The following is a 23723-nucleotide window of genomic DNA, read 5'->3' as shown; positions in this document are numbered from 1 at the left end:
GTGTAGTATCGCTTCTCGGCCTTTTGGCTAAGATCGAAGTGTAGTATCTGCGATTCTTCTACACTTTGTCTTGGCAGCATTTTTTGTGACGGATTGCCCCCGGACCTGGTCCGGGGAGTGCGATTGACCCTGCTGGCCACTGCCTAGTGCATGCCAGCATGGGGGCACATTGCTTAGGCAACGTTAAATATCTGTTTAGATAAAATTATATTGACAATTAAAATGTAATGTATAAAGTCAACTCTCCCATGAGAATCATTCTTGCCTTATTGAAACTGCAGTTAATCTAAGGGACCAGCTTGTGCTGCAGCAAGTGGAAAGTACGGTAATTGTAAGAGCGTTGTTATGGATATACCAAGTTTTTTGTTTATTGCTGGTGAATAGTGATTCATTTGGATTGTAATACCTCGTGTCACTGTATTGAAGATATTATCAATGTACAGACCATGCTTGTGCATGTGTGGTGTAGAGTATGACGGCTCGTCGAAAGTGTACAGTCGTTTATGGAAGTCAGTAGACCTTGTTATAGCATTTGATTTAGTAATAGGGAGCCCATATAGCTCCTGGTTCATTAGGATTGTTATCGCTTCTCGGCCTTTTGGCTAAGATCAAAGTGTAGTATCTGTTCTTATCAGCTTAATATCTGATACGTCCTGCATCGCAGGACCAGAATATTAAACTGATTTTTGGAACAGGGCGGAGTGCTAGGGGCTTGCCCCACCTCCGCCGCGGGTTGGCCCGGTATTGCAGTACCACCGGGATCGGCCCACCACAAAATGTAATAAACTTTAAGTTTGTTTTAAATGTAATAAACATTGTTACCAACTTGTAAGAATGGATGATAGTGAAAAATTGATTGTTGTAATGTAATGTGCCCAAGTGCAGAGACAATACAGAAAAGTCGTGTGTACATTCAACAAATGAAGAGGAAGAGAAAGCTGATCCAGTAGGTGCTGCCAGGGGCGGCCGAACAGGAACTACAAGGATGCCCAAGGGACGAACTTGGAATGCGAGAACATGTAGGAACTTAGCAATTTTGTGTGCAGAATAATAGGAATTAATTATTTTATTTTATCATACAATGTAGTGCTTGTTGTGAATGTTTAATAAATTTAGCTGTGTGAGAAAAAATTCAATATAATTAACAATTAGGCAGTGTTAAATGATAATAATGATGATGTATTGAAAATGTATTTTGTCATGTCGATGCGTGAGTTTATGTAAGTGTGTGGTTAAGGCTTGTTGTGAAACCTTTTATTACTATTATTGTTATTCATTACTCATGTTAATATTTGTATGAATTGTATTGACTTTTTTTTATCTGTTGAACTACATGTGTTTGGTTAATGGAGTTTTACAATGTGCAATATTAATTTTGATGTGTATTTTAAGGGATGTTTCTCGGCCTTTCGGCTAAGATCAGAGTGTAGTATCGCTTCTCGGCCTTTTGGCTAAGATCGAAGTGTAGTATCTGCGATTCTTCTACACTTTGTCTTGGCAGCATTTTTTGTGACGGATTGCCCCCGGACCTGGTCCGGGGAGTGCGATTGACCCTGCTGGCCACTGCCTAGTGCATGCCAGCATGGGGGCACATTGCTTAGGCAACGTTAAATATCTGTTTAGATAAAATTATATTGACAATTAAAATGTAATGTATAAAGTCAACTCTCCCATGAGAATCATTCTTGCCTTATTGAAACTGCAGTTAATCTAAGGGACCAGCTTGTGCTGCAGCAAGTGGAAAGTACGGTAATTGTAAGAGCGTTGTTATGGATATACCAAGTTTTTTGTTTATTGCTGGTGAATAGTGATTCATTTGGATTGTAATACCTCGTGTCACTGTATTGAAGATATTATCAATGTACAGACCATGCTTGTGCATGTGTGGTGTAGAGTATGACGGCTCGTCGAAAGTGTACAGTCGTTTATGGAAGTCAGTAGACCTTGTTATAGCATTTGATTTAGTAATAGGGAGCCCATATAGCTCCTGGTTCATTAGGATTGTTATCGCTTCTCGGCCTTTTGGCTAAGATCAAAGTGTAGTATCTGTTCTTATCAGCTTAATATCTGATACGTCCTGCATCGCAGGACCAGAATATTAAACTGATTTTTGGAACAGGGCGGAGTGCTAGGGGCTTGCCCCACCTCCGCCGCGGGTTGGCCCGGTATTGCAGTACCACCGGGATCGGCCCACCACAAAATGTAATAAACTTTAAGTTTGTTTTAAATGTAATAAACATTGTTACCAACTTGTAAGAATGGATGATAGTGAAAAATTGATTGTTGTAATGTAATGTGCCCAAGTGCAGAGACAATACAGAAAAGTCGTGTGTACATTCAACAAATGAAGAGGAAGAGAAAGCTGATCCAGTAGGTGCTGCCAGGGGCGGCCGAACAGGAACTACAAGGATGCCCAAGGGACGAACTTGGAATGCGAGAACATGTAGGAACTTAGCAATTTTGTGTGCAGAATAATAGGAATTAATTATTTTATTTTATCATACAATGTAGTGCTTGTTGTGAATGTTTAATAAATTTAGCTGTGTGAGAAAAAATTCAATATAATTAACAATTAGGCAGTGTTAAATGATAATAATGATGATGTATTGAAAATGTATTTTGTCATGTCGATGCGTGAGTTTATGTAAGTGTGTGGTTAAGGCTTGTTGTGAAACCTTTTATTACTATTATTGTTATTCATTACTCATGTTAATATTTGTATGAATTGTATTGACTTTTTTTTATCTGTTGAACTACATGTGTTTGGTTAATGGAGTTTTACAATGTGCAATATTAATTTTGATGTGTATTTTAAGGGATGTTTCTCGGCCTTTCGGCTAAGATCAGAGTGTAGTATCGCTTCTCGGCCTTTTGGCTAAGATCGAAGTGTAGTATCTGCGATTCTTCTACACTTTGTCTTGGCAGCATTTTTTGTGACGGATTGCCCCCGGACCTGGTCCGGGGAGTGCGATTGACCCTGCTGGCCACTGCCTAGTGCATGCCAGCATGGGGGCACATTGCTTAGGCAACGTTAAATATCTGTTTAGATAAAATTATATTGACAATTAAAATGTAATGTATAAAGTCAACTCTCCCATGAGAATCATTCTTGCCTTATTGAAACTGCAGTTAATCTAAGGGACCAGCTTGTGCTGCAGCAAGTGGAAAGTACGGTAATTGTAAGAGCGTTGTTATGGATATACCAAGTTTTTTGTTTATTGCTGGTGAATAGTGATTCATTTGGATTGTAATACCTCGTGTCACTGTATTGAAGATATTATCAATGTACAGACCATGCTTGTGCATGTGTGGTGTAGAGTATGACGGCTCGTCGAAAGTGTACAGTCGTTTATGGAAGTCAGTAGACCTTGTTATAGCATTTGATTTAGTAATAGGGAGCCCATATAGCTCCTGGTTCATTAGGATTGTTATCGCTTCTCGGCCTTTTGGCTAAGATCAAAGTGTAGTATCTGTTCTTATCAGCTTAATATCTGATACGTCCTGCATCGCAGGACCAGAATATTAAACTGATTTTTGGAACAGGGCGGAGTGCTAGGGGCTTGCCCCACCTCCGCCGCGGGTTGGCCCGGTATTGCAGTACCACCGGGATCGGCCCACCACAAAATGTAATAAACTTTAAGTTTGTTTTAAATGTAATAAACATTGTTACCAACTTGTAAGAATGGATGATAGTGAAAAATTGATTGTTGTAATGTAATGTGCCCAAGTGCAGAGACAATACAGAAAAGTCGTGTGTACATTCAACAAATGAAGAGGAAGAGAAAGCTGATCCAGTAGGTGCTGCCAGGGGCGGCCGAACAGGAACTACAAGGATGCCCAAGGGACGAACTTGGAATGCGAGAACATGTAGGAACTTAGCAATTTTGTGTGCAGAATAATAGGAATTAATTATTTTATTTTATCATACAATGTAGTGCTTGTTGTGAATGTTTAATAAATTTAGCTGTGTGAGAAAAAATTCAATATAATTAACAATTAGGCAGTGTTAAATGATAATAATGATGATGTATTGAAAATGTATTTTGTCATGTCGATGCGTGAGTTTATGTAAGTGTGTGGTTAAGGCTTGTTGTGAAACCTTTTATTACTATTATTGTTATTCATTACTCATGTTAATATTTGTATGAATTGTATTGACTTTTTTTTATCTGTTGAACTACATGTGTTTGGTTAATGGAGTTTTACAATGTGCAATATTAATTTTGATGTGTATTTTAAGGGATGTTTCTCGGCCTTTCGGCTAAGATCAGAGTGTAGTATCGCTTCTCGGCCTTTTGGCTAAGATCGAAGTGTAGTATCTGCGATTCTTCTACACTTTGTCTTGGCAGCATTTTTTGTGACGGATTGCCCCCGGACCTGGTCCGGGGAGTGCGATTGACCCTGCTGGCCACTGCCTAGTGCATGCCAGCATGGGGGCACATTGCTTAGGCAACGTTAAATATCTGTTTAGATAAAATTATATTGACAATTAAAATGTAATGTATAAAGTCAACTCTCCCATGAGAATCATTCTTGCCTTATTGAAACTGCAGTTAATCTAAGGGACCAGCTTGTGCTGCAGCAAGTGGAAAGTACGGTAATTGTAAGAGCGTTGTTATGGATATACCAAGTTTTTTGTTTATTGCTGGTGAATAGTGATTCATTTGGATTGTAATACCTCGTGTCACTGTATTGAAGATATTATCAATGTACAGACCATGCTTGTGCATGTGTGGTGTAGAGTATGACGGCTCGTCGAAAGTGTACAGTCGTTTATGGAAGTCAGTAGACCTTGTTATAGCATTTGATTTAGTAATAGGGAGCCCATATAGCTCCTGGTTCATTAGGATTGTTATCGCTTCTCGGCCTTTTGGCTAAGATCAAAGTGTAGTATCTGTTCTTATCAGCTTAATATCTGATACGTCCTGCATCGCAGGACCAGAATATTAAACTGATTTTTGGAACAGGGCGGAGTGCTAGGGGCTTGCCCCACCTCCGCCGCGGGTTGGCCCGGTATTGCAGTACCACCGGGATCGGCCCACCACAAAATGTAATAAACTTTAAGTTTGTTTTAAATGTAATAAACATTGTTACCAACTTGTAAGAATGGATGATAGTGAAAAATTGATTGTTGTAATGTAATGTGCCCAAGTGCAGAGACAATACAGAAAAGTCGTGTGTACATTCAACAAATGAAGAGGAAGAGAAAGCTGATCCAGTAGGTGCTGCCAGGGGCGGCCGAACAGGAACTACAAGGATGCCCAAGGGACGAACTTGGAATGCGAGAACATGTAGGAACTTAGCAATTTTGTGTGCAGAATAATAGGAATTAATTATTTTATTTTATCATACAATGTAGTGCTTGTTGTGAATGTTTAATAAATTTAGCTGTGTGAGAAAAAATTCAATATAATTAACAATTAGGCAGTGTTAAATGATAATAATGATGATGTATTGAAAATGTATTTTGTCATGTCGATGCGTGAGTTTATGTAAGTGTGTGGTTAAGGCTTGTTGTGAAACCTTTTATTACTATTATTGTTATTCATTACTCATGTTAATATTTGTATGAATTGTATTGACTTTTTTTTATCTGTTGAACTACATGTGTTTGGTTAATGGAGTTTTACAATGTGCAATATTAATTTTGATGTGTATTTTAAGGGATGTTTCTCGGCCTTTCGGCTAAGATCAGAGTGTAGTATCGCTTCTCGGCCTTTTGGCTAAGATCGAAGTGTAGTATCTGCGATTCTTCTACACTTTGTCTTGGCAGCATTTTTTGTGACGGATTGCCCCCGGACCTGGTCCGGGGAGTGCGATTGACCCTGCTGGCCACTGCCTAGTGCATGCCAGCATGGGGGCACATTGCTTAGGCAACGTTAAATATCTGTTTAGATAAAATTATATTGACAATTAAAATGTAATGTATAAAGTCAACTCTCCCATGAGAATCATTCTTGCCTTATTGAAACTGCAGTTAATCTAAGGGACCAGCTTGTGCTGCAGCAAGTGGAAAGTACGGTAATTGTAAGAGCGTTGTTATGGATATACCAAGTTTTTTGTTTATTGCTGGTGAATAGTGATTCATTTGGATTGTAATACCTCGTGTCACTGTATTGAAGATATTATCAATGTACAGACCATGCTTGTGCATGTGTGGTGTAGAGTATGACGGCTCGTCGAAAGTGTACAGTCGTTTATGGAAGTCAGTAGACCTTGTTATAGCATTTGATTTAGTAATAGGGAGCCCATATAGCTCCTGGTTCATTAGGATTGTTATCGCTTCTCGGCCTTTTGGCTAAGATCAAAGTGTAGTATCTGTTCTTATCAGCTTAATGATCTAGCCCCGAGAAGTGATTAGTTAAATAACTGTGCTCAAGAAAAGATCGTCGCAGAGGTGTTCGTGCTGTATTCACTCCGGCACGAAACGACCATACTTCCAGCAGTTCCGAGGATGGATCGACTGCTGCTGCGCCTAGGGAGGACATGGGGAACTACATGGAGATAAGGTAGGTGGTAGTCTGGCACTTGTGTTTTGTTTTTAAGTAAGTTCTTGTGGCCATCTTGTTTATTTACTTGTTTTCTTTCTGCAAGCTTTCGGCCATCTTGCATTAATTATTTGAATTTCTATTTGTCTGGCCATTTGTTGTTTGTTTATTTGAATTAAATTCGTTAATCGCGGCCATCTTTTATTGCAAACATTTAAAGTTTAACTGTTACATTTAATTTGTTAATATCTGCATAGCTTTTTGTACCTGTTAAAGTAAAGTAACTACCTATCTCGCCTTTAATTTTCCAAGTGCCAAACTATCACCTAGTAATTCCTGCAACTCAGTGTTTTGTTATGTAAGCCCCATTTCAGGTTCCCGACTGTAACTTGCATTCGTGACTCGTAGCTTTTACTGTTCACTCCAAAATAATTTTGTTTATTTAAATTCTTTTTCAGTAATACATTTTTCCGAATAATATTTAGTTGCTTTTCATATATATATTAAATTAGAGTCAATCTTTTTACTGCAGTTCCTATATTTAAATAACCACATTTAATTAATACCTGTACTTGATCTTGCTGTTTAACATTTAACTTCTACCCACAGTCTCGCCCTTGTGTTTGAATTTTTTAGCTCGGGCAAATACCACATTTAATTTTTCCTCAATTTAACTAATACCTTCAAGGCGAGTCGCGTAACTACAGTCGAAGATCGTCGCCCCTAAAGGCCTTTGGAACCCCTTCCCAAGTGTATCTTGTTTTTCTTGAGCCTGTGTAATTGTTTTTGTCCTGTCTCCTGACTGTGTGTGTTCAATGGCCGACAGTCCCTTGTGAATAATCTGTGTGCATCCTATAGTTTCTGTTAAGTTTTTGCCTGTCTCTCAATTTTCCCATATTAATAATTCAATTGTTCAACATTTAAAGTAATTTCTGTATTTATTTTGGCTTAAATTCACTTTGCTCGCGATAATTATATTGCCTTGTGCCCAGGCATATCTAGTGTAATCGTGTTTAATTCTGATTTGAATTCATAACTAGGGGCAGTAAATAATTCCATATTCAGAGATTTAATTTTTCCCATTAATAGTTTCAGTGTATTTTGTCTGCTTAACTTTAAATTCAGTTTTTCGCGACCTCGTGGTTGAGTTATTTAGCGAGGTCGGTCGCCATTTTTCAACTTCCTTCTTCTTCACAGATGCTTCGCATGTGACTTCCTGTTCGTGTCCATGGATATGCACACCAGGGGTTGAGTGTTGTGTTTGTCTTGTGTTTATTGTAATTGTTCAGTGACTTGTTTTTGTGCTTGAATCCGCCATATTGCTTTCTTTCGAATTAGCTAAAATAAATTAAAGTACTATTTATTTCTATATTTACCTTGCTGATTAAATACGCCATATTGTTTTCAGAGTAACTATTAATTGGTAATTAAAGTAATACTTATTGAATATATCTATCTATTATTATTATAATATTTATTTAATTAATTGAATATTCCTTAATTTTCTTGCAGATTTAATATATTTACCTTTTCATTTTTATCCATAGTAATTAACCAATACATCTCAAATCTTGCTGTTGAATCTTTTAACTTAATTCCATTTACATTCTTATAGCATCACCTCAACCATATTTATTTAATTAATTAGTTTCAAGCACCTGTACCTGTCTTATTTGTTTGTATATTTTGTTTCCTTTGTAGTGCTGATCGGTAAGTGAGTAACTGTCTCTTGTCTGTGTTGTGCTAGTATTTGTGTTGCGACTTTTGTAAGTGTTCTGTTGTTGTGTTTTGCTCCTTCCAGCACTCTAGTGTACTTGTGTTGTAAGGCCCAGCCCTTGACACATTTGTACACCCCCCTAGTGTTCCAGAAACCTAGGGCACAACCAGTGACCTTGTAGTGTCTTGAGCCGCCTGTGTAGTTCTTCTCAGGACAGCGAACTGCTCCAGAAGCGGTCGTCGCTTGTCTGTTTACAGCTGCCCAGGAGAAGAGTGCCTGACTCTTAGCCCGGCACTCGGCTTGCCGCTGCACCCCCGGATTTGACTGTTGCTTCTTGGTTTACCAAGTAGCAGCCCCACCGATTGTGACTTGTGATATTTTCTTTTTAGTGGCCTGTACCTGATTAGTTTTAAGTAGAGTTTTATTTACCTTTCAGAGTTTATACTTTAGTAGAGTTCTATATATTGTTAGGTGGTTAATTGTTATATTTTCAGAGTCTATTGTTTCCTTATTTTTCAGGGTACTCTATACATACCCTTAGTGTTATCTTGTTATAAGAGTTTGTATATATTGTTCTTTTACAGATCTAGTTGTTTGCTGCTGTGCGGCTGTGTTGTTCTCTTTTTGTTAGTGTAAGTGTTTTTCAGGATGCCCGTGCGTCCCAGCTTCGTGGCGTTGCCGGCCCCAGAGGAGATCCAGTGCCCTGCGTGTGTGCGGCTTCAGCAGTTCGGGTCTGTCTTCGGACGACTGGCTGATCTGGCGGCGCATGTGCGCCGGGCGCATGACTCTGCGGGGCTATGGTTTCGCTGTGAGATTTGTAGGCCGCACGAAGAGATCCGGTCCCTGAGGGCAGCAAGGCTGCATTTTGAGACGGTGCACCCGGGCCGGGGCATCGAGCCGGCGCTGCCGGAGGCGGATGGTACGGACTCGGATCTCGCGTCTGATGATGAGGAGGAGGATGAGAGGGTTGCCGTTCGGGAGATGGTGTCCTTGGTGCGTGACCCGGGTGAGCCGGGGTGCCTGCGCGTGCCGGTGCCACTACCGGCCGAGTTGACGTGCATCCTCTGTGGGACGCATGGCTTCGGGCTGAGGATCCGGGGGCGGTATTCAGCATGGTCGGACATGTGGAAGCACATGAAGCGACACCACCCAGAGGTGACTGCGGTGGAGTTCCGCTGCAGGTTCTGTGCTTCCGCATTTTCGGGCGCTGGATATCCGCTGAGGGTGGCTCAGAACCACGTTGCCAACGTCCACAGAGCTGAGGTGCGGAGACTCGCGGCACGCCAGGCGCGAGAGGCAGGCCTGGGCGCGCCAGCACGGACTCCACCTGCTCGTGTGGCCCGGCGGGAGGCACGGCGCTCCTCAGATGAAGACGCTGATGATCCGCAGCCCCGGCCGTTGCCGCCGCGGCTGCCGTCTCCGGTGCCTGGTCCCTCCCACCGTCTCTCTCCGCCTGCACGAGAGGAAGGCCAGGAGACATGTGTTGTTTTGCCCCCCAGGAAGAAGAGACGGACATCACCTGGACCCGTCACGCCGGCGCGCGACGATGCAACGGGGAGGGAGGCTTTGTTTCTGTGCCGCAGGAAGAAGCTGTCACTGTCGCTCCGCACGACACCCCTCCCTGGATCACCGGCACCCAAAGGGACTCCGGCACCTGCGCTCCCGCAGGTGACCACCAACGAGGAGGAGGCGGCCCAGCTTCTGTCCAGAATGCTGCCGCTGCACCCGAGGCCATCACCAGGCCCGGCGTGCCGTCCCTCCTATACCGAACGGGAGGATGTCCCAGCGCCGGCGCCGGAGCAGGAGTGCATCGGAGTAGAGGAGGAGAGAGGAGAGGGTCTGCCACCCAGGGACTGGCAGACCGGAGATGCCCCCAGTATGTCTCCTGGGGGAAGCACACCTGAGCAGCGGACTGCACCGGAGTTGCACGTGGTGCCAGCCCACCTCATCAGGTTCCCACTCCTGCACTCGGAGGGAGGAACCCAAACTGATCCAGACCATGATGAGGAGCTGCCAGGAAGATGTGAGATGGGGACGCAGACGGAGGATGACGTCGCCCCAGAGCAGGAGGCTGCCGACGCGGCGGTGCAGGCGGAGGTGCCGGCGCCGGTGGAGCCAACTGTGGGCGTGGTCGGGGGGAGGGTGCGGCCTCCCCCGGCCGCGCGGGAGCTGTCTGGTCCTGGCGTGGGGCTGCCCACCCAGAATGCCCGGGAGGTACGAGAGGAGGTCCCCCGGGCGCGTCACGGCCAGCAGCCCAGGGAGAACCGCCACCAGGTCCGAGGACGCCCAGCAGAGGCGGCAGACCACCAGTCCGCCTCGGAAGACGAAGGAGAAGACGGCGAACCCGAGGTCCGGCCCAGCCAAGTCCAGCTGGAGTGGATGGCTCGGATCTCGGCAGCCGAGGAAGACTGGGAATCCCTGGAGCACGTCTGCGACGAGTACACGGAGTTTGTCGTCGCCCTCAAGGTACGAGAAGAAGAGGGGGGCGCGGCACGTGCTCCAGGGGGTGGCGAAGGAGCGAGGGGTGGCCGGAGAGGGCCCGGCAACCCCGCCCGCCAGCGCAGGCGGCGGCCGGCATTTGCATTTGACGGGGAGGCCGCCGCCAAGATCCAGAAATTGTACAGGGCCAACCCCAAGAAGGCGATGCAGGAGATCCTGGAAACAGAGTCTCCCTATTGCCGGATTGCGGGAGCCCGCCTGCAGGACCACTTCACAGAGACATTCTCAGACCATGGCTACGAAGTGGGTCCCACGCCTGCAGGTTGCGCACTGGCACACGATGATCCGACAGAGGAGGAAGTGGACGAGCTGGCCAGACCATTCACCACCAGGGAGGTCGCGAAGAAGCTCGCCCGCACCAAGAACACGGCACCTGGGCAGGATGGCATCAGGTACAATTTGTTGAAGAGGGCTGACCCAGGTTGCCACGTGCTTGCGGCCCTCTACACCGCAGTGCACGCCCACAATCGTGTCCCCGGATCGTGGAAGAGGTCCAACACGGTCCTCATCTACAAGGATGGCGACAAGGACGTCCCAGACAACTGGCGTCCGATTGCGCTCAGCACCACCATTTCCAAGCTGTTCCTGTCGGTGGTCGCTGCCCGCCTGGGCGCGTGGGCTGCCCGGACGGGGCGCATCTCCAAGCAGCAGAAGGGCTTCATGGAGTACGAGGGCTGCTTGGAGCACAACTTTGTCCTGCAGTCCATCCTGGATGACTGCAGGGCGAAGAAACGCGAGGTCGCCATCGCCTGGCTGGATCTCGCCAACGCGTTCGGGTCCATCCCGCACGCGTACATCCAGCACTCGCTCACAGAGATGAGGGTACCCGAGACGCTGCGTGCCCTCATCGCGGACCTGTACCACGGCGGGACGACACGGGTCCGTTCCGAGGATGGCTTCACGGAGGAGATCCCGATCCGTGCTGGCGTCCGTCAGGGCTGTCCCCTCAGCCCCATTCTCTTCAACCTCAGCATGGAGGCAGTGCTGAGGACGGCCGCCAGAAGGGAGGAAGAGTTGGGCTACTCTGTCCTCGAGCACCACCACGCCATCCTCGCCTACGCAGATGACATCGTCCTCATCGGGCGGGACCCCGAGAGCCTGCAGACCCTGCTGGATGGGGTCAACGAGGCCGGTAACTGGGCCGGCTTGCGCTTCAAGCCCAGAAAATGCGCATCACTTCACATAGACTGCAGGACCGGTCGCCGGGTGATGCGCCAGCCTGGAGCGCAACCTGGGGTGCAACCCACCGTGATGCAGGTTGCCGGGGTCCCGATCGCCGCACTCGCTGAGGGCGACACGTATCGTCACCTGGGTGTTTCGACAGGTTACCGGAATGCCCAGTCGCCCGAGCAAGAAGTGGAAGCCATGGGGGCAGATCTCGACAAGATCCACGCCAGTCTCCTCGCCCCCTGGCAGAAGATCAACGCAGTCTCGACATTCCTCCAGTCGAGGCTGCAATTCATCTTGAGGGGAGGCCGCGTCAGGAAAGCTGTGGTGACGCGGTTCGACAAGAAGATGAAGAAGTACTGCAAGGAGTGGATGCACCTCCCCTTGCGTGCCACTCCGCTCATCGTCCACGCCCCAACGCATGAGGGGGGAGCTGGTCTCCTCCCACTCGCAGACATGTGTGACTTGGCCACGGTCACGCATGGCTACAGGCTCCTGACGTGCAAGGACCCTGACGTAAAAGACTTGGCGTGGGCCAGCTTGTTCCAGACAACAAAGCAGAAGCTGGGCAAGCAGGAAATTTCGAAAGATGACATGGTGGGGTTCCTCAACGGGGAGACCGAGGGCGAGTTCAACCGTGATGGTGGCGCCCTGGGGAACCACTGGACCTTCACACGAAGTGCAGGAAGGCGCCTCAAGAAGAGCACAGGAACGAAATGGCGCTGGAGTGAGGAGCTCCAGGAGGTCCAGATGGAAATCCCCGCACCTGAAAGTGCCGCGGGCCGCATCCTGGTCGGTCCCGGGGCACGCTCCCAAGTCTACCGGCGTCTGGCCACGGCCCGGCGCCAGGAGTACAGAAGGAGACTCGTGGCCCTTCCAGATCAGGGGAAGGCCATGGAACCGGTCTCCCGGAACCCCGCCAGCTCCCACTTCCTCCGGGATGGCAAGTTTACTCGCTTCGCAGAATGGCGCTTCATTCACAGGGCACGTCTCAACGTGGTGCCCCTGAATGGAGCTCTGCGAGGACCAGCGAGGAACAAGATGTGCCGGCGGTGTCTTCACCCCAACGAGACGCTGCCGCACGTCCTCAACCACTGCGGCCGCCACTCCGCCGCCTGGCAGCACCGCCACAACTCGGTGCTGCACAGGCTGGCCGCTGCCATCCCGAGGGACCCGGGCGTGGAGGTGCGGGTGAACCGTGCCGTGCCCCACACCGGGTCCTTGCTCCGTCCTGACCTGGTGGTCGTGGACGAGCCCAGGAAGAAGATCTCCATAGTGGATGTCGCGGTCCCGTTCGAGAACCGGAGCCAGGCTTTGGATCTCGTGCGGACCACAAAGACGACGAAATACCAGGGGTTGGCAGACACACTGACTGCGCAGGGCTACACAGTTTTCAACGAGGCCCTCGTTGTCGGGTCCCTCGGATCCTGGGACCCGTGCAACGACTACGTCCTCCAGCAGTTACGTGTCCGCTGGAGGTACGCACGGAAGATGCGGCACCTCATGGTGTCTGACGTCATCAGGTGGTCCCGTGACATCTACACCGAGCACGTCACGGGCCACCGTCAGTACCAGGTGGAGGCGCCGCCTGCCAACCCGCAACCAGTCCCAGACCAGGCCCCCGCAGTCCGGGGTCGTGGCCGTGGGAGAGGACAAGGTGGTCGTCGACCAAGGGGCAGACCAGGACCACAACCATGATGTGGGCCCCGGGCGCTGGAGCCGCGGTGCCCGCAACACCGTGGTTCGTGCCCCAACAATCGGCCACTCGGCGCCGCACCGCTGGGGGCACCAGCCCCCCACCGTTGGACCACCGGTGGAAGGGGGGGACCTGAGAGCCCCCCCGACGAAAACAGAAGTGCTGCCGGAGCGCACCAGCGCTCCACCGTTGGACCACCGGTGGAAGGGGAGGGACGCAGGTGCCCTCCCCGCTGAACACAGAAGTAGATGGCCATGGAGGCACCAGCCTCCCACCGTTGGATCACCGGTGGAAGGGGGGACTTGTGAGCCCCTCTGCAGAAAACTGAAGCAGAGGCCCGAGTGCCCCAGCACTCCGCCGCGGGATCAGCGTGGGAGCAGGGTGCCTGTCCGGGCCCTGTCGTGTGCCAATGTGTGTTTGTGTGCGGACGTCTAAGTGTTGGACCGATAATGTTGTGGTTGGACCCCTAGATTTAGTTGACGAGGACGCTTTTGCCCCCCACCCTACCAGGAAGTATCAATCATGCCTGAATGCCATCATTGTTCACACTTGCAATCTCCACCACGCAATAATAATATCTACCTATTTTACACCACAGTTAAATTTGCCACTGTTCCTGCTTCCACAATAGTCATGCACCATTAATAGCCACCCCAGCACAACACCACACCTAACTCACAATTAAAATAGAGCCACACACGTTTAATAACAATAATTTCCCTATGAATTTGTAAACTTAATAGCACATATGCAGCCACTGCCATAAAAAAGAAATAAAACACCAGTCACCTAATATAATGCACTCCCCATAGAGCCACATGCGGTCACTAACTATAATTCCCCCTGACATTGTAAACTTTCCTAACATTTTTGTCTCCAGCACAATAACGTACAATTAATATAACAGCAACAACAGACACCTAAAATAAATCACTCCTCGGTTTAATAATAACAAACTTCTTCTAATACCATATATACAAACCACTAGTCAAAATAGCACACTTTCAACCTCTAACTTATTAATTAAAATGCCACACAATAACCCAAGCACTTGTAACTCTTAGTAAACATCACCACAAAACTAATTACACATGTATGACCCGCCTTACTCTCAATATTGTTAAACTCACCTAAACCCACCCGTCGTAACATCACTCCCCAGTTTAATGATTTATTTTCTCCCATCCCCAATAATAACAATTAACCTGAATCTCCCCCTCTCAACACACTTCAATCTGCCTCTGCTTCTAAAATAGTCATGCATCATTAGCAGCCACCTCACCACAACTCAACACCTAAATCACAATTAAAATAGAGCCATATGCATTTAATTACAATAATTCCCCCCTGACCTAGTGCACCTGCTTAACACTGCCATAAAACACAAATATAAAACAACAGCATCACCAGACACCTAAATAAATCACCCCTCAGTTCAATAATTTCAAACTTCTTCTAATCCCATATACAAAAACCACTAGTAAAATAGCACACTTTTAACCTCTGACTTACTAAATCAAATGCCAAATAATATCCCAAACACTTGTAACAAATAGTAAACACTACCACACAACTAATTACATTTGAACATCCTACCTAACACACAATACAGTAAAATTCACCTAAACCACCCATCGTAGCATCACTTTCAAAACTAATGACTTTCTCCTCTCCCCAATAATAAAAACAACATTCAACCTAAAACAACCCCTTTCAAGAAACTGCAATCTAATTTTCCCTGGTAAACAATACTATCTAAATAGTCTAAAACAATCATTTCTTTTAAATTGTTATTATTTGTTACTTCTGAACAGCTTGCCCCCTCCATCTGAGATATTTTAAGTTTGTGGGTGTTAGACACCTTGTGTAGTTTATTAAAACTTATGTATTCTACAATGATGTTACTTAAGGTTTGCAGGTGTTAGACACCTTGTTTTCCATCAATACTCTGCACAATGTCTAATATTTAAAAGTTTTCAGCCCAGAGCTTCACTCCACATATAACATCATTACTTGAAATATCTTAAGTTTGCAGGTGTTAGACACCTTGTATAACGCTTCGTGCGAGCTCTTCTAGCAAAAATTTAATTTTTTTATTTTTTTATTTTTCATTAATTTTCTTTTTCAGTGCTATGTATGTTTCTCTTTTCTCTTACAGGTTTGATCATTATTTAAGTTTGTGAGGGTTAGACCCTCTGTATAATTTTTATTTCTCTGCTGTGTATCTTCATTCATTTCCTTTCCCAAGTGTAACATGAAGTATTTAAGGCATGCTTAGATTTGCAAAGTTGAAGGCCAGTGCCAAAGTCTGTTCTCAACCTTAACTTCTACTTCTCAACAGCAATAACTGAATGCTTGTTTACAAGATTTATCCTTGCATTGGCTACTATGCCAATTTAACATCTAGCATCTGTGGTAGGAAGGCCCCCAAGTGTGTGTGCGGGACTGACCTGAGGTGACTGGGTGGTAAGGGTCTGTCATGAGCAGGCCTTTAGTGCCCCTAAGGCTGCCACCCTTTTTACTTTCAATTTATCTGGTGCTTGTTCTTTGTAATAATGCATGGCCACAACAACTGGCACTTCTACATTAATGTTTAAATTCACTCCCCTAACTATCATAAATCTTAAAGAGGAGTGGGAAATACACCCCTGCCCAGGCCTGGTCTTGCACACAACAGGGATTGTGCACAAACTGTAGGCCAGCATTCAGAACCTAATTACAGTCAGGTTAACCATTAGGCTCCCGCCCTCATCGTGTCATTCCTCGGAGTGATGCGGTGGGGGCGGGGGGGCCACGGCGTATAGGGCCGTACCCTGGCTGGGGCGGCACCGCGTCGTGGCTTGTAGGGACTTCAATACCTTCTGGTGTCCATGTTTGGTTGGTCTCTCTGAGGCCGGCCAAGTGTGCATGCCCTAATAGCTTGTTAGGAGAGCAGTATGGAGGCACTGTGATGTAGAGGGTGGGGGCAGCCATAGCTGGGTTTCTTTGGGGCAGGCAGCCTGCCCATTAAACTAAAATATCTTAAGTAACTTCAGGAGGGGCTACTCCCCGGAGTAAATTTAGTTGTGGTAAAAGTGCATATGTGTGTTTAATTATTTAAGGACCGCGGGGAGCTAGGCTCCTTGTTCGTGAATATTTTATATCTTAAGAGGGTTTTTGTTTTCTTTTCTTGCAACAGACTAGTTCTGTTTTAACGTAACTTCTTTCTTTTAGTCTAGTTAGTGACTTGCGGGGACTAGTTCCCCTTTTAACGTAACTTCTTACCTCCCGCCTTTGAGGGAGGGAACCGGCCCCAGGGGCACGGTGGGATTAGTTTCACTTTAATTCTCCCATAATCTTTGGTTTTCCGGGCGCTAGGTGCCCCTTTTTCCATTTCCTAATATGTGTTTTTAATATTGTAAAGGGTTTTGAGATATTGCTAATAAATAGCTTTCAAATCTGTTCTTATCAGCTTAATATCTGATACGTCCTGCATCGCAGGACCAGAATATTAAACTGATTTTTGGAACAGGGCGGAGTGCTAGGGGCTTGCCCCACCTCCGCCGCGGGTTGGCCCGGTATTGCAGTACCACCGGGATCGGCCCACCACAAAATGTAATAAACTTTAAGTTTGTTTTAAATGTAATAAACATTGTTACCAACTTGTAAGAATGGATGATAGTGAAAAATTGATTGTTGTAATGTAATGTGCCCAAGTGCAGAGACAATACAGAAAAGTCGTGTGTACATTCAACAAATGAAGAGGAAGAGAAAGCTGATCCAGTAGGTGCTGCCAGGGGCGGCCGAACAGGAACTACAAGGATGCCCAAGGGACGAACTTGGAATGCGAGAACATGTAGGAACTTAGCAATTTTGTGTGCAGAATAATAGGAATTAATTATTTTATTTTATCATACAATGTAGTGCTTGTTGTGAATGTTTAATAAATTTAGCTGTGTGAGAAAAAATTCAATATAATTAACAATTAGGCAGTGTTAAATGATAATAATGATGATGTATTGAAAATGTATTTTGTCATGTCGATGCGTGAGTTTATGTAAGTGTGTGGTTAAGGCTTGTTGTGAAACCTTTTATTACTATTATTGTTATTCATTACTCATGTTAATATTTGTATGAATTGTATTGACTTTTTTTTATCTGTTGAACTACATGTGTTTGGTTAATGGAGTTTTACAATGTGCAATATTAATTTTGATGTGTATTTTAAGGGATGTTTCTTCGGCCTTTCGGCTAAGATCAGAGTGTAGTATCGCTTCTCGGCCTTTTGGCTAAGATCGAAGTGTAGTATCTGCGATTCTTCTACACTTTGTCTTGGCAGCATTTTTTGTGACGGATTGCCCCCGGACCTGGTCCGGGGAGTGCGATTGACCCTGCTGGCCACTGCCTAGTGCATGCCAGCATGGGGGCACATTGCTTAGGCAACGTTAAATATCTGTTTAGATAAAATTATATTGACAATTAAAATGTAATGTATAAAGTCAACTCTCCCATGAGAATCATTCTTGCCTTATTGAAACTGCAGTTAATCTAAGGGACCAGCTTGTGCTGCAGCAAGTGGAAAGTACGGTAATTGTAAGAGCGTTGTTATGGATATACCAAGTTTTTTGTTTATTGCTGGTGAATAGTGATTCATTTGGATTGTAATACCTCGTGTCACTGTATTGAAGATATTATCAATGTACAGACCATGCTTGTGCATGTGTGGTGTAGAGTATGACGGCTCGTCGAAAGTGTACAGTCGTTTATGGAAGTCAGTAGACCTTGTTATAGCATTTGATTTAGTAATAGGGAGCCCATATAGCTCCTGGTTCATTAGGATTGTTATCGCTTCTCGGCCTTTTGGCTAAGATCAAAGTGTAGTATCTGTTCTTATCAGCTTAATGGTGTGACAACTGTTATGCTGGGGGAACAGAATGCACAGAATTTGTCGACCATATGGTTGTGGGAGGGCCTGGTCCCGCCTTCACAATCACTGGCCCCCCGAGTACGTCGGTGGCTTGGCTTCAGTGGTGGAGGTTGGGACCGGGGTGGCACCCACAGTCATATGGGAGAGAGATTCTGCTACACTTTGCCTTAGCAAACATTTTTTGTGACGGATTTGCAGGTTTGCACCCCCGACCAGTTCGGGGGAGTTGTATTGTCTCCTGCTGGCCACTGCCTAGTGCATGCCAGCAGCGAACATTGCTTAGGCAACCTAAAAAATCTGTTCTTATCAGCTTAATATCTGATACGTCCTGCATCGCAGGACCAGAATATTAAACTGATTTTTGGAACAGGGCGGAGTGCTAGGGGCTTGCCCCACCTCCGCCGCGGGTTGGCCCGGTATTGCAGTACCACCGGGATCGGCCCACCACAAAATGTAATAAACTTTAAGTTTGTTTTAAATGTAATAAACATTGTTACCAACTTGTAAGAATGGATGATAGTGAAAAATTGATTGTTGTAATGTAATGTGCCCAAGTGCAGAGACAATACAGAAAAGTCGTGTGTACATTCAACAAATGAAGAGGAAGAGAAAGCTGATCCAGTAGGTGCTGCCAGGGGCGGCCGAACAGGAACTACAAGGATGCCCAAGGGACGAACTTGGAATGCGAGAACATGTAGGAACTTAGCAATTTTGTGTGCAGAATAATAGGAATTAATTATTTTATTTTATCATACAATGTAGTGCTTGTTGTGAATGTTTAATAAATTTAGCTGTGTGAGAAAAAATTCAATATAATTAACAATTAGGCAGTGTTAAATGATAATAATGATGATGTATTGAAAATGTATTTTGTCATGTCGATGCGTGAGTTTATGTAAGTGTGTGGTTAAGGCTTGTTGTGAAACCTTTTATTACTATTATTGTTATTCATTACTCATGTTAATATTTGTATGAATTGTATTGACTTTTTTTTATCTGTTGAACTACATGTGTTTGGTTAATGGAGTTTTACAATGTGCAATATTAATTTTGATGTGTATTTTAAGGGATGTTTCTCGGCCTTTCGGCTAAGATCAGAGTGTAGTATCGCTTCTCGGCCTTTTGGCTAAGATCAAAGTGTAGTATCTGTTCTTATCAGCTTAATGGTGTGACAACTGTTATGCTGGGGGAACAGAATGCACAGAATTTGTCGACCATATGGTTGTGGGAGGGCCTGGTCCCGCCTTCACAATCACTGGCCCCCCGAGTACGTCGGTGGCTTGGCTTCAGTGGTGGAGGTTGGGACCGGGGTGGCACCCACAGTCATATGGGAGAGAGATTCTGCTACACTTTGCCTTAGCAAACATTTTTTGTGACGGATTTGCAGGTTTGCACCCCCGACCAGTTCGGGGGAGTTGTATTGTCTCCTGCTGGCCACTGCCTAGTGCATGCCAGCAGCGAACATTGCTTAGGCAACCTAAAAAATCTGCGATTCTTCTACACTTTGTCTTGGCAGCATTTTTTGTGACGGATTGCCCCCGGACCTGGTCCGGGGAGTGCGATTGACCCTGCTGGCCACTGCCTAGTGCATGCCAGCATGGGGGCACATTGCTTAGGCAACGTTAAATATCTGTTTAGATAAAATTATATTGACAATTAAAATGTAATGTATAAAGTCAACTCTCCCATGAGAATCATTCTTGCCTTATTGAAACTGCAGTTAATCTAAGGGACCAGCTTGTGCTGCAGCAAGTGGAAAGTACGGTAATTGTAAGAGCGTTGTTATGGATATACCAAGTTTTTTGTTTATTGCTGGTGAATAGTGATTCATTTGGATTGTAATACCTCGTGTCACTGTATTGAAGATATTATCAATGTACAGACCATGCTTGTGCATGTGTGGTGTAGAGTATGACGGCTCGTCGAAAGTGTACAGTCGTTTATGGAAGTCAGTAGACCTTGTTATAGCATTTGATTTAGTAATAGGGAGCCCATATAGCTCCTGGTTCATTAGGATTGTTATCGCTTCTCGGCCTTTTGGCTAAGATCAAAGTGTAGTATCTGTTCTTATCAGCTTAATATCTGATACGTCCTGCATCGCAGGACCAGAATATTAAACTGATTTTTGGAACAGGGCGGAGTGCTAGGGGCTTGCCCCACCTCCGCCGCGGGTTGGCCCGGTATTGCAGTACCACCGGGATCGGCCCACCACAAAATGTAATAAACTTTAAGTTTGTTTTAAATGTAATAAACATTGTTACCAACTTGTAAGAATGGATGATAGTGAAAAATTGATTGTTGTAATGTAATGTGCCCAAGTGCAGAGACAATACAGAAAAGTCGTGTGTACATTCAACAAATGAAGAGGAAGAGAAAGCTGATCCAGTAGGTGCTGCCAGGGGCGGCCGAACAGGAACTACAAGGATGCCCAAGGGACGAACTTGGAATGCGAGAACATGTAGGAACTTAGCAATTTTGTGTGCAGAATAATAGGAATTAATTATTTTATTTTATCATACAATGTAGTGCTTGTTGTGAATGTTTAATAAATTTAGCTGTGTGAGAAAAAATTCAATATAATTAACAATTAGGCAGTGTTAAATGATAATAATGATGATGTATTGAAAATGTATTTTGTCATGTCGATGCGTGAGTTTATGTAAGTGTGTGGTTAAGGCTTGTTGTGAAACCTTTTATTACTATTATTGTTATTCATTACTCATGTTAATATTTGTATGAATTGTATTGACTTTTTTTTATCTGTTGAACTACATGTGTTTGGTTAATGGAGTTTTACAATGTGCAATATTAATTTTGATGTGTATTTTAAGGGATGTTTCTCGGCCTTTCGGCTAAGATCAGAGTGTAGTATCGCTTCTCGGCCTTTTGGCTAAGATCGAAGTGTAGTATCTGCGATTCTTCTACACTTTGTCTTGGCAGCATTTTTTGTGACGGATTGCCCCCGGACCTGGTCCGGGGAGTGCGATTGACCCTGCTGGCCACTGCCTAGTGCATGCCAGCATGGGGGCACATTGCTTAGGCAACGTTAAATATCTGTTTAGATAAAATTATATTGACAATTAAAATGTAATGTATAAAGTCAACTCTCCCATGAGAATCATTCTTGCCTTATTGAAACTGCAGTTAATCTAAGGGACCAGCTTGTGCTGCAGCAAGTGGAAAGTACGGTAATTGTAAGAGCGTTGTTATGGATATACCAAGTTTTTTGTTTATTGCTGGTGAATAGTGATTCATTTGGATTGTAATACCTCGTGTCACTGTATTGAAGATATTATCAATGTACAGACCATGCTTGTGCATGTGTGGTGTAGAGTATGACGGCTCGTCGAAAGTGTACAGTCGTTTATGGAAGTCAGTAGACCTTGTTATAGCATTTGATTTAGTAATAGGGAGCCCATATAGCTCCTGGTTCATTAGGATTGTTATCGCTTCTCGGCCTTTTGGCTAAGATCAAAGTGTAGTATCTGTTCTTATCAGCTTAATATCTGATACGTCCTGCATCGCAGGACCAGAATATTAAACTGATTTTTGGAACAGGGCGGAGTGCTAGGGGCTTGCCCCACCTCCGCCGCGGGTTGGCCCGGTATTGCAGTACCACCGGGATCGGCCCACCACAAAATGTAATAAACTTTAAGTTTGTTTTAAATGTAATAAACATTGTTACCAACTTGTAAGAATGGATGATAGTGAAAAATTGATTGTTGTAATGTAATGTGCCCAAGTGCAGAGACAATACAGAAAAGTCGTGTGTACATTCAACAAATGAAGAGGAAGAGAAAGCTGATCCAGTAGGTGCTGCCAGGGGCGGCCGAACAGGAACTACAAGGATGCCCAAGGGACGAACTTGGAATGCGAGAACATGTAGGAACTTAGCAATTTTGTGTGCAGAATAATAGGAATTAATTATTTTATTTTATCATACAATGTAGTGCTTGTTGTGAATGTTTAATAAATTTAGCTGTGTGAGAAAAAATTCAATATAATTAACAATTAGGCAGTGTTAAATGATAATAATGATGATGTATTGAAAATGTATTTTGTCATGTCGATGCGTGAGTTTATGTAAGTGTGTGGTTAAGGCTTGTTGTGAAACCTTTTATTACTATTATTGTTATTCATTACTCATGTTAATATTTGTATGAATTGTATTGACTTTTTTTTATCTGTTGAACTACATGTGTTTGGTTAATGGAGTTTTACAATGTGCAATATTAATTTTGATGTGTATTTTAAGGGATGTTTCTCGGCCTTTCGGCTAAGATCAGAGTGTAGTATCGCTTCTCGGCCTTTTGGCTAAGATCGAAGTGTAGTATCTGCGATTCTTCTACACTTTGTCTTGGCAGCATTTTTTGTGACGGATTGCCCCCGGACCTGGTCCGGGGAGTGCGATTGACCCTGCTGGCCACTGCCTAGTGCATGCCAGCATGGGGGCACATTGCTTAGGCAACGTTAAATATCTGTTTAGATAAAATTATATTGACAATTAAAATGTAATGTATAAAGTCAACTCTCCCATGAGAATCATTCTTGCCTTATTGAAACTGCAGTTAATCTAAGGGACCAGCTTGTGCTGCAGCAAGTGGAAAGTACGGTAATTGTAAGAGCGTTGTTATGGATATACCAAGTTTTTTGTTTATTGCTGGTGAATAGTGATTCATTTGGATTGTAATACCTCGTGTCACTGTATTGAAGATATTATCAATGTACAGACCATGCTTGTGCATGTGTGGTGTAGAGTATGACGGCTCGTCGAAAGTGTACAGTCGTTTATGGAAGTCAGTAGACCTTGTTATAGCATTTGATTTAGTAATAGGGAGCCCATATAGCTCCTGGTTCATTAGGATTGTTATCGCTTCTCGGCCTTTTGGCTAAGATCAAAGTGTAGTATCTGTTCTTATCAGCTTAATATCTGATACGTCCTGCATCGCAGGACCAGAATATTAAACTGATTTTTGGAACAGGGCGGAGTGCTAGGGGCTTGCCCCACCTCCGCCGCGGGTTGGCCCGGTATTGCAGTACCACCGGGATCGGCCCACCACAAAATGTAATAAACTTTAAGTTTGTTTTAAATGTAATAAACATTGTTACCAACTTGTAAGAATGGATGATAGTGAAAAATTGATTGTTGTAATGTAATGTGCCCAAGTGCAGAGACAATACAGAAAAGTCGTGTGTACATTCAACAAATGAAGAGGAAGAGAAAGCTGATCCAGTAGGTGCTGCCAGGGG

At 44.8% G+C, this 23723-nt stretch overlaps 8 non-coding genes and 12 pseudogenes across 8 annotated transcripts; all 20 read left to right on the top strand.

Moving 5' to 3' along the window:
- The first annotated feature begins 7 nt into the window (after positions 1 to 7).
- On the top strand, positions 8 to 172 carry LOC134544555 (U2 spliceosomal RNA; annotated as a pseudogene).
- A 410-nt stretch (positions 173 to 582) lies between these two features.
- On the top strand, positions 583 to 775 carry LOC134544538 (U2 spliceosomal RNA). The gene has a single exon (XR_010077860.1). It is a non-coding gene; the product is annotated as a U2 spliceosomal RNA (small nuclear RNA).
- A 656-nt stretch (positions 776 to 1431) lies between these two features.
- Positions 1432 to 1596, top strand: LOC134544554 (U2 spliceosomal RNA; annotated as a pseudogene).
- Positions 1597 to 2006: 410 nt separating this feature from the next.
- Positions 2007 to 2199, top strand: LOC134544537 (U2 spliceosomal RNA). Its single transcript, XR_010077859.1, has one exon. It is a non-coding gene; the product is annotated as a U2 spliceosomal RNA (small nuclear RNA).
- Positions 2200 to 2855: 656 nt separating this feature from the next.
- LOC134544553 (U2 spliceosomal RNA) lies at positions 2856 to 3020 on the top strand (annotated as a pseudogene).
- Positions 3021 to 3430: 410 nt separating this feature from the next.
- Positions 3431 to 3623, top strand: LOC134544536 (U2 spliceosomal RNA). The gene has a single exon (XR_010077858.1). It is a non-coding gene; the product is annotated as a U2 spliceosomal RNA (small nuclear RNA).
- A 656-nt stretch (positions 3624 to 4279) lies between these two features.
- On the top strand, positions 4280 to 4444 carry LOC134544552 (U2 spliceosomal RNA; annotated as a pseudogene).
- A 410-nt stretch (positions 4445 to 4854) lies between these two features.
- On the top strand, positions 4855 to 5047 carry LOC134544558 (U2 spliceosomal RNA). Its single transcript, XR_010077866.1, has one exon. It is a non-coding gene; the product is annotated as a U2 spliceosomal RNA (small nuclear RNA).
- A 656-nt stretch (positions 5048 to 5703) lies between these two features.
- LOC134544551 (U2 spliceosomal RNA) lies at positions 5704 to 5868 on the top strand (annotated as a pseudogene).
- Positions 5869 to 6278: 410 nt separating this feature from the next.
- LOC134544544 (U2 spliceosomal RNA) lies at positions 6279 to 6469 on the top strand. The gene has a single exon (XR_010077862.1). It is a non-coding gene; the product is annotated as a U2 spliceosomal RNA (small nuclear RNA).
- Positions 6470 to 16979: 10510 nt separating this feature from the next.
- LOC134544539 (U2 spliceosomal RNA) lies at positions 16980 to 17158 on the top strand (annotated as a pseudogene).
- A 657-nt stretch (positions 17159 to 17815) lies between these two features.
- Positions 17816 to 17980, top strand: LOC134544550 (U2 spliceosomal RNA; annotated as a pseudogene).
- A 410-nt stretch (positions 17981 to 18390) lies between these two features.
- Positions 18391 to 18606, top strand: LOC134544542 (U2 spliceosomal RNA; annotated as a pseudogene).
- A 141-nt stretch (positions 18607 to 18747) lies between these two features.
- On the top strand, positions 18748 to 18923 carry LOC134544540 (U2 spliceosomal RNA; annotated as a pseudogene).
- A 656-nt stretch (positions 18924 to 19579) lies between these two features.
- On the top strand, positions 19580 to 19795 carry LOC134544541 (U2 spliceosomal RNA; annotated as a pseudogene).
- Positions 19796 to 20494: 699 nt separating this feature from the next.
- LOC134544557 (U2 spliceosomal RNA) lies at positions 20495 to 20687 on the top strand. Its single transcript, XR_010077865.1, has one exon. It is a non-coding gene; the product is annotated as a U2 spliceosomal RNA (small nuclear RNA).
- A 656-nt stretch (positions 20688 to 21343) lies between these two features.
- Positions 21344 to 21508, top strand: LOC134544549 (U2 spliceosomal RNA; annotated as a pseudogene).
- A 410-nt stretch (positions 21509 to 21918) lies between these two features.
- Positions 21919 to 22111, top strand: LOC134544556 (U2 spliceosomal RNA). Its single transcript, XR_010077864.1, has one exon. It is a non-coding gene; the product is annotated as a U2 spliceosomal RNA (small nuclear RNA).
- Positions 22112 to 22767: 656 nt separating this feature from the next.
- LOC134544548 (U2 spliceosomal RNA) lies at positions 22768 to 22932 on the top strand (annotated as a pseudogene).
- A 410-nt stretch (positions 22933 to 23342) lies between these two features.
- Positions 23343 to 23535, top strand: LOC134544546 (U2 spliceosomal RNA). The gene has a single exon (XR_010077863.1). It is a non-coding gene; the product is annotated as a U2 spliceosomal RNA (small nuclear RNA).
- Positions 23536 to 23723: the final 188 nt, after the last annotated feature.

The sequence above is a fragment of the Bacillus rossius genome, unplaced genomic scaffold, assembly GCF_032445375.1.
Source record: "Bacillus rossius redtenbacheri isolate Brsri unplaced genomic scaffold, Brsri_v3 Brsri_v3_scf418, whole genome shotgun sequence".
NCBI classification, from domain to species: Eukaryota; Metazoa; Arthropoda; class Insecta; order Phasmatodea; family Bacillidae; genus Bacillus; species Bacillus rossius.
The sequence above is the reverse complement of the archived record's forward strand: the minus strand, read 5'-3'. Positions and strand labels throughout refer to the sequence as shown.